The sequence below is a fragment of the Papio anubis genome, chromosome 1, assembly GCF_008728515.1.
Source record: "Papio anubis isolate 15944 chromosome 1, Panubis1.0, whole genome shotgun sequence".
In the NCBI taxonomy this organism is placed as follows: Eukaryota; Metazoa; Chordata; class Mammalia; order Primates; family Cercopithecidae; genus Papio; species Papio anubis.
The window spans coordinates 188,433,757-188,446,174 of NC_044976.1; the positions used below are offsets into that span (position 1 = coordinate 188,433,757).

General features: G+C 42.6%; 1 long non-coding RNA gene across 1 annotated transcript in view; it reads left to right on the forward strand.

The window, feature by feature from the left end:
- Positions 1-12,046, forward strand: part of LOC116271335 — a 55,480-nt gene extending 43,434 nt beyond the window's left edge. The window contains exons 3-4 of the long non-coding RNA XR_004179901.1: positions 8,571-8,716; positions 11,238-12,046. This is a non-coding gene — a long non-coding RNA (uncharacterized LOC116271335). The remainder of the gene's footprint in view (positions 1-8,570; positions 8,717-11,237) is intronic.
- The last annotated feature ends 372 nt before the right edge of the window (positions 12,047-12,418 follow it).

Here is a 12,418-nt window from a genome sequence, read left to right on the forward strand (position 1 = left end):
ACCCACTTAAAAACTAAACCCACTAAATCAACTTCCTCTCTCCTTTCTCCAACATTTATAGAGCGCCACCACACGGCAGGCACCGTGCTGGGTGCTGCCATTCGTAGGTGCAGACCCCCGCATGGTCTTTCCCTCAGAGCTGGTGGAGGTTGTGGCGCAGCCTGTGCTCAGTCTTGGCTCTGTCTCTTGAGGACCAGTTTCTCTTTGGGCTCTTGTTTCCAAGAGCCATGGAGAATGAGCAGAGCGGTATCTAACAAAGGACGGGGTCCCCTCTCAGCTTCTGTCTTCACAAGTGAATGCCACACATTTTAAACTAGAACTTTTTCTACTTACTTAGCACCTAACAGATGCTATGAGAATTCTGGTTACTTTTGCTTTTCTGTTTGGGTCGGGAGTACGTGTCTAAGTGTGACAAATGTGAACAGATTCTTTGGAAAGGTGAGGAAATACAGGAAAGAGGGGGGCCAGTCTTTTCTCTCTTTTGAAAAAATAATCATTTTTCGTAGCAACCAGATATTTTCATAATACTCTTTTTTATAATGAAATGTTTTAACATAAAAAAATTTAAAGATATATAAAAGTAGACTTAATAGCGTAGTAAGTCCCCATGTGCTTTTTGTCCAGCTTTAACAATTAGCAGCATGTGGCCTGATCTTGTTTTGCACACATCCTCTCTCCTGTATTATTTTGGAGCAAATTTGATCTTTCTTTCCTTCCCTCCCTCCCTCCCTCCGTCCCTCCCTCCCTCCCTCCCTTCCTTCCTTCCTTCCTTCCTTCCTTCCTTCCTTCCTTCCTTCCTTCCTTCCTTCCTTCCTTCCTTTTTCTTTCTTTTCTTTCTTTCTTTTTTTTTTTCCTAGACAGAGTCTTGCTCTGTCACCCAGGCTGGAGTGCAGTGGCACAGTCTCAGCTCACTGCAACCTCCGCCTCCCGGATTCAATTGATTCTCCTGCCTCAGCCTCCCGAATCGCTGGGATTACAGGCACCTGCCACCATGCCCGGCCACAAGTTTCGTATTTTTAGTAGATATGGGGTTTTACCATGTTGACCAGGCTGGTCTCAAATTCCTGACCTCAGGTGATCCTCCTGCCTTGGCCTCCTAAAGTGCTGAAATTACGGGTGTGAGCCACTGCGCCCAGCTGATATGTTATTTCATCTGTAAATATTTCAGTATGTAGTTCTATAGATAATAATTTCTTTTTAAAAAGTAACCCCAAAACAATAAATTCACCTAACATTAGCAATAATTCATTAATATCATAAACTAGTCAGTATTTAAATTTATAATTATCTCAAATGCATATGCACATTTTTTACAGCTTATTTGTTTGAATTAAGATAAAAGTCAGCTGCACGTATTGTAATTGGTTCCTTTTTCTCTTAAATCTTTTATTCCATAGATTCCCCTTCCATGTCCCTCTCTGTTTTGTTATCCAGGCAATCAGTTGAAAAACTGAGTACTTTGTCCTGTAGATTTTTATGGATTGGATGTCTGTGGTCCTATATAACAGTGTCCTCCATTTTCTGTTTCCTGTAAATTAGTACAGTCATGCCCCTCATAACGAAATTTCTGTCAACGATGAAGCGTTATGGATGGTAGTCCCATAAGATTATAATAGAGGTTGGACACGGTGGCTCATGCCTGTAATCCCAGTGTTTTGGGAGGCTGAGGTGGGTGGATCACTTGATGCCAGGAGTTCGAGACCAGCCTGGCTAACATGGCAAAACACCGTCTTTACTAAAATAGAAAAATTAGCCGGGGGTGGTGGCGGGTGCCTGTAATCCCAGCTACTTGGGAGGCTGAGGCAGGAGAATCTCTTGAACCTGGGAGGTGAAGGTTGCAGTGAGCCAAGATCATACCACTCCAGCTTGGGCAACAGAGGAAGATTCTATCTAAAAAAAAAAAAAAAAAAAAAAAAAAGATTATAATGGAGTTGAAAGATTCCCATTGCTTAGTTACATAGCCATTGTAACATGGTAGCACAACACCTTACCTTTTCTATGTTTAGATATGTTGTGATACACACTATTGTGCTACAGTTGCCTACAGTTTTCAGTACAGTGACATGCTGTACAGGTTTGTAGCTAGGAGCAATAGACTACACCATATAGCCTAGGTGTGTGGTAGATTATACCATCCAGGTTGTGTAAGTACACTCTGTGATGTTTACGCAATGAAATCACCTAACAACACATTTCTCAGAATATATTGCTGTCGTTAAGGGATGCACGATTGTAGTTAACTCTAGAGACTTGATCAGAGTCAGGTTTCATTTTTCTGTCAAAGCAACTTCATACATGGTAGAAAAATCCCATGTCTCTCTTTTTTCCCCATGATATTCTTTATACTGTCAGTGTAGTTTCTGAACTTAGTTGCAGTCTGTAAGACAGGGTGTCTTGACTTTATCACTATTGAAGTTTTCTACCAGGTAATTCTTTGTTGGTTGGGGAGGTGGGGGGACTCTCCCATGCTTTGTGGGATGTTTAGCAGCATCCTGGTCTCTACCCACTAGATACCAGTAGCAGCCACTCCCCAGTTGTGACAATCAAACGTATCTCCAGACATTGCCAAATATCCTTTAGGAGGGTAGGGCAAAATCATCCCTGGTTGAGAACCACAGCTGTAGACTAACCATCAGTTATTCTCAAAGGTTATCTGTCCACAGCCTTTAACGTTTCAAGTGCTAATCCATTGACCATGAGACCCAGGCCATTCGCTATGACTATTGTATTGATTTTTTGTTGGTGCTATGACAAATTACTACAAATGTAGTGGCTTAAACAATACGAATTTATGATCATATAGTTCTGAAGGTGGCAAGTCCAAATTGGGTTTCACAGGCCTATAATCAAGGCGTCAGGAGGGCTGTGTTCCCTCTGCATGGTGTTTTGCTTCGTCTTCGGAGCCTACAGTGTAGCATCTTCCAGTCTGTCTCTCTGTGACTGTCTTGCATCCCCCTTGTAAGAACCCATGGGAGCTGGGCGCAGTGGCTCACCCCTGTAATCCTCACACTTTGGGAGGCTGATGCAGGAGGATCATTTGAGCCCAGGAGTTTGAGAGCAGCCCTGGCAACATAGCAAGACCTTGTCTCTACAAAAAAAAGGAGAAAATCAGCTGGGTGTGGTGGTGTGCACCTGTAGTCCCAGCTACTCAGGGGACTGAGGTGGGAGAATTGCTTGAGGCTGGGAGGTTGAGGCTGCAGTGAGCTGTGTTGTGTCACTGCACTCTAGCCTGGGTGACAGAGCAAGAACCTGTCTCAAAGTAAAATAAAAAAAAAAAAAATGAACCCATGGGATTACATTGGACCCACTGAATAATCTAAATAATCTCTCCATTTAAAAGTCCTTTATTTAATCATAGTTGTAAAGTCCCTTTGACCATGTAAAGCAGCACATTTACAGGTTCTGGGGATTAGAATGTTAAAGCTCAGAAAACAACACTCGTAAGTATGGCATTTTGACATGCTGAGTGTTTTGAACTAAAGAAGCAGCCATGGAATCAAGGTGTCTCTGACCACCTCCTGCCCGCTGTCTCTTGCCTTTCTGCCTCTCCTGAAGCAGAGGGAGGGACTTTTTCTAAAGTTGCTATATCTGACTAAGGGAAGCTCCTCCAGAAGGAAGCAACTGACTTGAGCCCCACTCCCTATAATCTCATCAAACAAGTGGGACTGACTTGCAGGAAGGAAGGTTAGAGTTGACGCCACACCCAGAGCCCAGAGGAAGTTTGTTCCAGGTTATTATCTGAGTATATAAACTTCTATTGCTACAGCACATTGGGTTATTGGGTACTCACTTGCCTGTGATGCCCCATGCCCTTGATAAGTCTATATGCCTTTTCTCCAGTTAATCACGCTATTAGTTCATTTTGAAGACTCAAACCTCAACAGAGGAGAGAAGGAGTTCTCTTGCCCCAGTAAGGTCATTCACATCTTTTGGGGACCATATCCATATAACTGAGGCCAGAATGTGTGAAAAATTCATCAAGAGATTTACGAGGAGTGAATGCAAGTTGTAGAATCTGGGAACAGTCCATGGTTTGGTCACAGTGTCCAGGCTCAGCCTCCTCACTCTAGTTCATAGAACCATCTGGAACACACAAAGGCTGTGTGTGCATTAATCATTTACTCTATCATGTTTCTTTCTTGAACAGGGCTGAATTTTTAACTGCCTGATGTCCTTTTCTGTCTGTTTTTGTGATTGCTGGCTCCTCCAACTGTGTCCCAAACAGATTCATTGACTTCGTTTCTAAATCTGCTCTTCTTCCCCATATCACTAGTTGTGTTAATGGCTTTGCCGTCTTCCTAGAGCCAGATTGCAACCTCATTCTTTACCTCATCTAACATACAATTATTTGCTAAATCCTGGGGATTCCATTTCCATGGGAGCTTTTCAATCTATCCTTTCTTCCCTATTCCCAGTGCTGTTCTCTTATTTCAGGCCTCGAGTGGCTTTTTATGGATTATGAAATAGTCTTTCTAAATGACCCCCTAGCCAGTCTCCATGGCTTGTTTTTCCTCTGCTGTCAAGGGTCACACAGAAGCAGCTATTCTTATGGAGCACTCTGAGTAAGTCATACCCTTAACCCTCAAACCTACTCCCTGAGCTGCACTGAGCCAAGTGCAAGCCAGAGGGCAGACGTTCATATTTACAACCTACAAAAAAATACCAAGACATCATCGAAAATCAAATCCACTAGAAACTTTTGTACGCGTTTCAAAGGAAGGAGAGGACTCAGATTAGCCGCAGGGTCCTGTGTGGCTGGGTGGAATATTGACACTTCCTGGGACAGTGGAGGAAAGGCTAGGAGTCATTGCCTGACTCAGTGCTCAGCCTCTCCTTTAAAAAACATGATTATTTAAATAATAAGAAATATTTAAAGAATCTCTGATTGAAGGGGTGCCACCTTATTGCATGCCTGAAAACCCACCTGTCTGATCCCATTCTTCAGATGAAGCAACTGAGGCTCAGAGGATTTAAGTAATTTGCCTGAGGTCATGTAGACAGTAAGTGGCAGAACTGGAATTCTGTTTTAGGAATTCAAAGTTTCATATTCTTTCCACTGTTTGACCCGGTTTCATCCACGTTTGCGACTTCATTTTCCATTCTTTTATTTTTATCTTAATGTTGCAGTAAAACCAAATTCCTCACTCTTTTTTGCTGGACCTGGAACTTTTCCACCTTTATATCTTTTCTCATGTGGTTCCCTCTGCCTAGAATGGCCCAGAACCTGTCTAAGCCGTGAAAATTGTACCCTTGAAAATCCAGCACCAACAGCATTGCTTCTAGGAAGGGAACAGCCAGTTTCTCTCTGACTTTATTGCACGCCTTTCATAAGAACTCATAGAATCACATTGGGCCCACTGGCCCACAAAGATCCCTACTTTGTTTTTTTGTTTTTTTGTGTGTGTTTCAAACAAACTTTATTAATTCAAAAACAGCAGTAGCCAAATCTCACAGGCCATGTCTTGATAATACCTGCTATAGAAGCTCAGTTCCTCGTTTACTGAGTACCACCTAAAGTAAAGAAAATAGCCCTCTTGCTTTCTATTTCTAATTGCAATCATTACTCCTCCACTGTCATATAAAACCACTTTATTTGAGGCTTATGTCATCCAAGCTGTGATACCGTCTATTCTTCTTTAATATAATGACCTCCTGGTTATCCCAGGAGAATAAAAGACATTGACAAATGTTTGTAACATGATTATGTTTGGGAAAAGATTCTCCTCTTAAGATCCCTACTTTGAAGTGATAAACAGTAGCAGCAGCTCATAGCTTGTTTGTGGCTATTTCCAGTTTGTGCCTTTCATTATAGATAGTTACTCATAGGTCTTCCTCTTTTAGTGAACACATTGTCCATGAGGGAAGAGCTGTGTTTGATTCATCTTTATGCCTCCCATAGAGTCTTGCCCATGAGAGGCACTCAAAATACGTGTGGACTAAAGAAGCAAGTAAAGAGAAGAAATACTTTGTTCAGAATTGTCTATTTCTTTCCGGTGTGGTCTGAATGTGTTTCCCCAAGTTCATGTTAAAACTTAATCACCAATGTGATAGTATTAACACGACAGGCCTAAGTCCTGAGAGCAGAGCCTTCCTGGATGGAATTAGGGTCCTTACAAAAGAGCTTGAGGGAGTGTTTGTTCTGTTCTTCTGCCATGAGGATACAGCATTCACCCCCCTTTTTGCCCTTCTGTCCCTCCCACCATGTCAGGATACAGTGTTTAAGGTACCTCCTTGGAAGCAGAGAGCAGTCCCTTTCCAGCCACCAAACCTGCTGGCACCTTGATCTTGGACTTCCCAGCCTCCAGAACTGTGAGAAATAAATTTTTTATTGTTTACAAATGACCCAGTCTCAGGTATTCCGTTATAGTGGCATAAACAGATGAAGACATTCTCTAATTATAAAGGATTTGCCAAGGATAATATTAAAGCCAGAGACATAGAAGATAGGCATAGTTTTGGTGCACTTTGCTTCTGTGTCTTTGTGCAAATTGTTACTTCTCCATCACCTGTGGGATGTTCTCCTTCCTACCCCACATGCTTCCACCAGTTCCCAGCTACCAATTTCTTCAAGACCTGGCTCAAAGCCTAGTCCTTCCTAGGGGACTTCATTCCTGAGTCCAGACCACTGCAGTTTCCCCTTTATCCAGTGGTCACAAGGCACCCACATAGGCTGACAGTTGCCACCTGATCATCATCACCAGTCATCACACTGTTATTACATACTTGGTATATGAAAGACTCTATGTCATGTGCTGTGGGGGAGGGAGGGAGAGCTTTGCAGAGGAGGTGGGATTCAAGCAGGGTCTTGAAGGCTGTGTTTTCATTAAAGAGGTGGAAAAGAAGGGGAATAAAATAATGCACAACATTGAAGATCAACTTCTACTCTTCTTGTTATTGGCTATATAATTTTGAGAAAAATCCTTTAATCCCTTTGGAAATCCATTTTCTCATATTTAAGGTGGGAATCTATTATTTTAGATTTAGGGAGGGTGCTTATGAGGATCAATGTGAAAGCCCCATGTATTGGTGAGAATGAATTTCTTTGCAAGTAATATTAATAACTTAATTAAGATATAACATGTAGGGAGACTGAGGCAGGAGAATCGCTTGAACCCAGGAGGTGGAGGTTGCAGTGAGCTGAGATTGCACCACTGCTCTCCAGCCTGGGCGACAGAGTGAGATATGTGTGTGTGTGTGTGTGTGTGTGTGTGTGTGTGTGTATATATATATATATATATATATATTTAACATGTAACATCTCTTCAGTGGTTAACATATGAAGCTGACAAACCTCCTTTCTCCATGACATCAACTCTCTCATCTGGTGGTGTCCACCGTCTTCTCCTGTTGGTTGAAGATGGGAGGTCTTGCGTTTATACTTGCTCGTGCAGGGGCCCACAGATGGGTGTTCCGTCATTCCAGTAACTTTACATTGCTTAGTAATTGGCTGGTTTTCCAAAGGAGAAGGGAACTGAATTGTCTCCCCGTCCTCTGCACACGCTTTGTTGTTTGAAGTCTGCACCTTTGCTTGCTGTTGCCCCCACTGCTTGGAATGTGCCATCTTCTCAGCCTCAGCCTGGTCAGCAGTTACTGGGTCAGTAAGAGTCAGCTGAGGTCTCACACTACAAAGTTTCCCTGACCTCATTTTGACCTCCTAGACTGGCTAGGGTTCCCCTTTTCTGTGCTCCCATGCTGTACTGGGCATTGCTGTCTCCAGTGCACAATTATCACACCATACTACAAAGACCTGCCTCTCTCACTGGGCTCCCCATCCCTTCAAGACCGGCACATAGCACTCACACATGACATGGTTGTTGAATCAATCAATGGCCTTTCTCCCTTCTCTCCCAGTCCTACTTTGTTTCACTCTGGGCACCACCATTCCTTCTCTCTCATTCTGCATTGTTTATGGCTTGTTAGTCATTAATACAAAGCCATTTCCAGGTCTGGCCATTAGTAATGTCTGGAGGTGTTAATAGTAACACTAGCTCACATCTACTGAGCACTTACTATTTGGCTGGCACTGTTCTAAGCACTTTGCATGTTTAAACTCCTTTGAACGTTCCTTTGTTGCTGCTTTTTTTCTGCTAGGGACTAACCTTGACATTGTGGGGGAGAGGTGTTCTGGTATAGCCATGGGACTGTAACATGGTTTTATTGTCCTATTATGTGTACGTGTAAGACAGTAAATCCTGCAGTGGAATACAAGTTGACTAAGTCTATCATCACTCAAATATTGGAAGATATGTGGGAAAAAACCACCGACAAAAAGTTTTGATATCCTCATGGTACAATGACATTACAGTTTTATTTTGTTTTGCTTTTTCTTTATGTGTAGTTTTAAATTACTGTATTATGTTTCAGATAATTAAGCCAGAAGAACAAATTGGGATGGACTGTTGTATTTACATTTCAGTTTACTAGAGGTAGCCTTGAAAGAGTTACAAAAATATTAATATCAGTGTGGAAAAAAATAAGGGAGGTTTTCAATTTTTTTTTTTTTTTCAAAAATGATAAATTGGCAAGGAAGACAGATGTGGGAAAATCAGTCATGGGAATTTGTCTTTCAGTGACTCCTTCTTGACTGGGAAGAAAAGCTTTTCTTCGATTTAGTTGAGAGCAGTGACAAGGATTATTTTACTTGAGGATGGCAGATTATTTTACCAGCAGCTGGCAGACGAGAAGAATTCCCTGGACAACAAGGAGGGGCAGTATGGTATGGAGGGAACCCGGTTGAGAGGGTCTGGGGTTCAGAGCTCCACGATGCTGCTTACCAGCTCTTAGCCTTCATTACATTGCTTACCTTCCTGGAGGTTCAGTTTCCTTATCCATAAAATGGGGGTCAGGTTGCCAAATTTATCAAATAAGAATCTAGGATGTCCAGTTAAAGCTGAATTTCAGATAATTATTTTTTAGTGTAAATATGTCCCATGAAATATTTATGCCCCATGCAGTAACTATGTCCGTAATGGTACATGGGACATATACTAAAACATTATTTGTTGCTTATCTGAAATTCAAATTTAACTGTGTGTCCTATATTTTTTCTGGCAACCCTAAATGGGGGCAGGGGCAGTGGTGGTGACATGAGTGATTATCTTGTAGGGGTGGTGTGAGGATAAAATAATACCACAGTTAGGTTTTCTCACAGTGTGTAGTCTGTGTGTAGTCAACACATGACTATAAGTAGTGACTGTAACGTAACTGTAACTGGTGTATAGTCAAAAACAAATGATATTATTAGTATAATAGTTATTAATAAAGGTCTTTAAATGACAACTGGTCATACAGGGAGCCTTTGGGGAAAAGTTTCTGACTCTAAACTAAGGGAAGGTAAATTATGATAAGATCTGGGAATGAGATTTAGACTTACACAGTAATAATTTGAGGAAGAGAAAGACTTAGTAAATTAGTTATGTAATTACATAATTAACAACTTGGGAAGTTTTCTTTCAACGTTTATTCCCTAGGGCATCATCTTTAAATTATATTTAGTTTTTGCTAAGTTGACCAGTTTGTGGTTTTAGGTGTTTACTTTCTTTTCTTTTTAAATGTAGGGAAAGCATATTTAACTTCATCTTAAAGAAATTATGCAGCCATATAAAACCGGAGGGTAGGATCTACTGGCAAGGAAAAAAGGGCCTTTACTGCCACCTGGTGGCCATATTCTTTAACTGCAATGTGCCTAAGTGCGGCTGGAAAGGAAAGCGTTGGAAAATCTGCTAAATCCAGAGAGCGCCAAGGCAGTGTCATGACAGTAAGGGCCGTGAACTACTGTGCCCTTTCCCTCAGTTCCCAATCTCTCACAGCTTGAGGCGTGAGAATTAGCAGCTGCCTTTGAGAGGTGGAGGACAGAAAATGGTGAAGTCCATGCCTTCCTCCTTGGTACCGAGTTTCCAAACCTTAAGTGAAGGAGCCTGAGAGGGGAGAAGCTTCAGGTTGAGTAGACTGTTTTTTTTACTTTTTTGTTTGTTTTGAAAAGCCTCTTATTTAATGGCTCAGAGTGGCTAGAAAATCCGTGGTATTGGTTAGCTTTCGGCTCAAATGCAGGGAGGGACAAGGCAAATCCAGAGAGAGGAGTTGAAAGGACAAGAAAAAAGAAAAAAAAATGCTTTTTACTTGCATTTTGCTGCATGCAGCTCACTCAATAAACATGTTTTAAATGCAGAAATATATCATGAGGTAAAAATCCGGGGGAAAGGCAGTGCATTGATGCTGATAGAGGACAGGCAAACTGCATTCCATTTGGACTGCAGTCTCTCACTCCCGCCACCACACACAAACTAAGGTCAAAATCAGGGAGGAGTCTGGGGTAAAGTTATCAGTAGAGTCAGTTCTAGGAGCCATAATTTTAAAAAGTCTTAAAAAGCCCATAAGTCCATTATAGCAGGGACATAAAGCAGTCCTGGCCTCCGGACCCTGACCCAGCCATGGCAAGCAGGACTGCTTCCTTTTATTCTCCCTTGTGTCCTCATGGGTATTTCCAAGCCCTGCAGGGAAGGATGGAAGCTGGTTCCATCAGTGCCTCTCCCCCAGCTTCTACCCTCCTCTCTCTTCTGTGACCTCTCAGTTTTCCTTCTCTGTACCCTAAATCATGCCTGTCTTAGTCCATCGTCTGTTGCTGTAACAGAATACTACAGACTGGATCATTTATAAAGACAAGAAATGTGTTGTTTACAGTTCTGGAGGCTGGGAAGTCCAAGCACATGGTGCTGACATTTGATGAAGGCCTTCTTGCTGCGTCCTCACACGGCAGAGGGCATCACATGGCGAGGGGGCAAGAGCAGGCCTGTCCGCTCAGGTCACTCTAACTCTTCTTAGAAAACTACCAGTCCCACCGTGGGGGCCACACACTCATGACCTTATTTAATCCTAATTATCTCCCAAAGGCCCTACCTCCAAATGTCATCAATATGTGAATTTGGGAATTAAGTTTCCAGCACATGAAATTTGGGGGACACATTCAAACCATAGCAATGCTTAACCTTAGAATACCGCCTGGCATCTGCCCAGGCTTTCACAGCCACTACCTCTGGACATGTTAGGATCTCTATTTACACATAAGGCTTGCCATGGCCATTACACATCTGTGAGTCAGTGTAGGTCCTGGTGGAAGCCCAGGTCTTGGAGTCCCTCCATTATGCTTGCTACCCTGGCTCTCCACCTTCAATTTTTGGCTTCTTATTTTGAACTATGATGATATTCTTGTTGTTAATTTTTTTTTTTTTTTTTTTTAGTATGAAAGTTTTCAAGACGCCTACAAGTGGAAAATGCACTCCTCCCAGCCAAATCAAGCTTTGCCAGATTCCTTACAGCTGTGTGCAGTGAAATGACTAATGAAAGAGCCCTCCGCTGCTGGTGGAACTTTCACATATGGCACTGCTGTGCCACTCAGCAGGACCTGACCCTGGTATTTACATATTGGATGTCACCCCAAAAGCCCCTGACACGGGGGTTTCCGGGATGTAATAAGAATGCCACTCTGGGCTTTGGAAGGTGCACCGTATGCACACCCATACTATAGGGCAGGGATTAGCATTTCAGACCCCCGTTCCTCCCTCAACAAGCAAGTGCTTTTCCCCAGGGAGGACGTTCAGATTCATTCATAGATCCATTGGTGCCATGGGCAGCTCAGTAACAGTAGCTCTGCTGCCTACCAGCTGCTGGTGGAGGTGTTGAGAATATCTAGATGAGGAAGTCAGGGCCCCTGCGTGCTTGAGCAGAGCTGGATGCCTGGCATGGCAATGGACACAAACCCTTGGATAATTTCCATCCTTGGCGGTGTGTTCTGTAGCATAGGTGTGAAGCGGGTGCTCTGCGAGCTCGGAAGAGGGGCTCTTAACTTATGGGTGGCCAGGGAAGGCTTCCTGGAGCTCAGATGACTGAGTGGAGTCTTCAACATTAAAAAATAAAAAGTGCTCCCCCCCACCCCCAGTTAAAAAGGTAATACACCTAATTGAAATAATTTAAACTTTACAGAAATGGGTTCCTTTAAAGTTCAGAGAGTAAAGAGGAAGTAATAAAGCTCAAATCATAGAATGTCTAATTAACTGCAGCCTGTAACTTTCTTCCTGAAAAGGGAGTGGTGTGTGTGCATGTGTGAGTGTGTGTAGGTGAATCTGTAAAGGATGGAGTAGTACTAAAAAGAGGGAGGTGAAGATGGAGGTGAGATCTCATCTTTGTGCCCTGAACCTCTTTGTTATAATGTCAGGCAAGGAGAGAAATCAATACTCATCCTCTATGGGACTCTGGCTTTTTCAAACTTGGTTTGCCAGGTTTTGGTCTTGGTTGTTGATGGCTTGTAACTTCAGAGTCTCATTGCTGGCCACGCTTCCAAGTGGTTTATTAAGAAGTTTTCCTAAACAAAATTGATCTCTCCCTAAAAAAGTTATAGGTCTAGCTATGAGATGTTAACAAT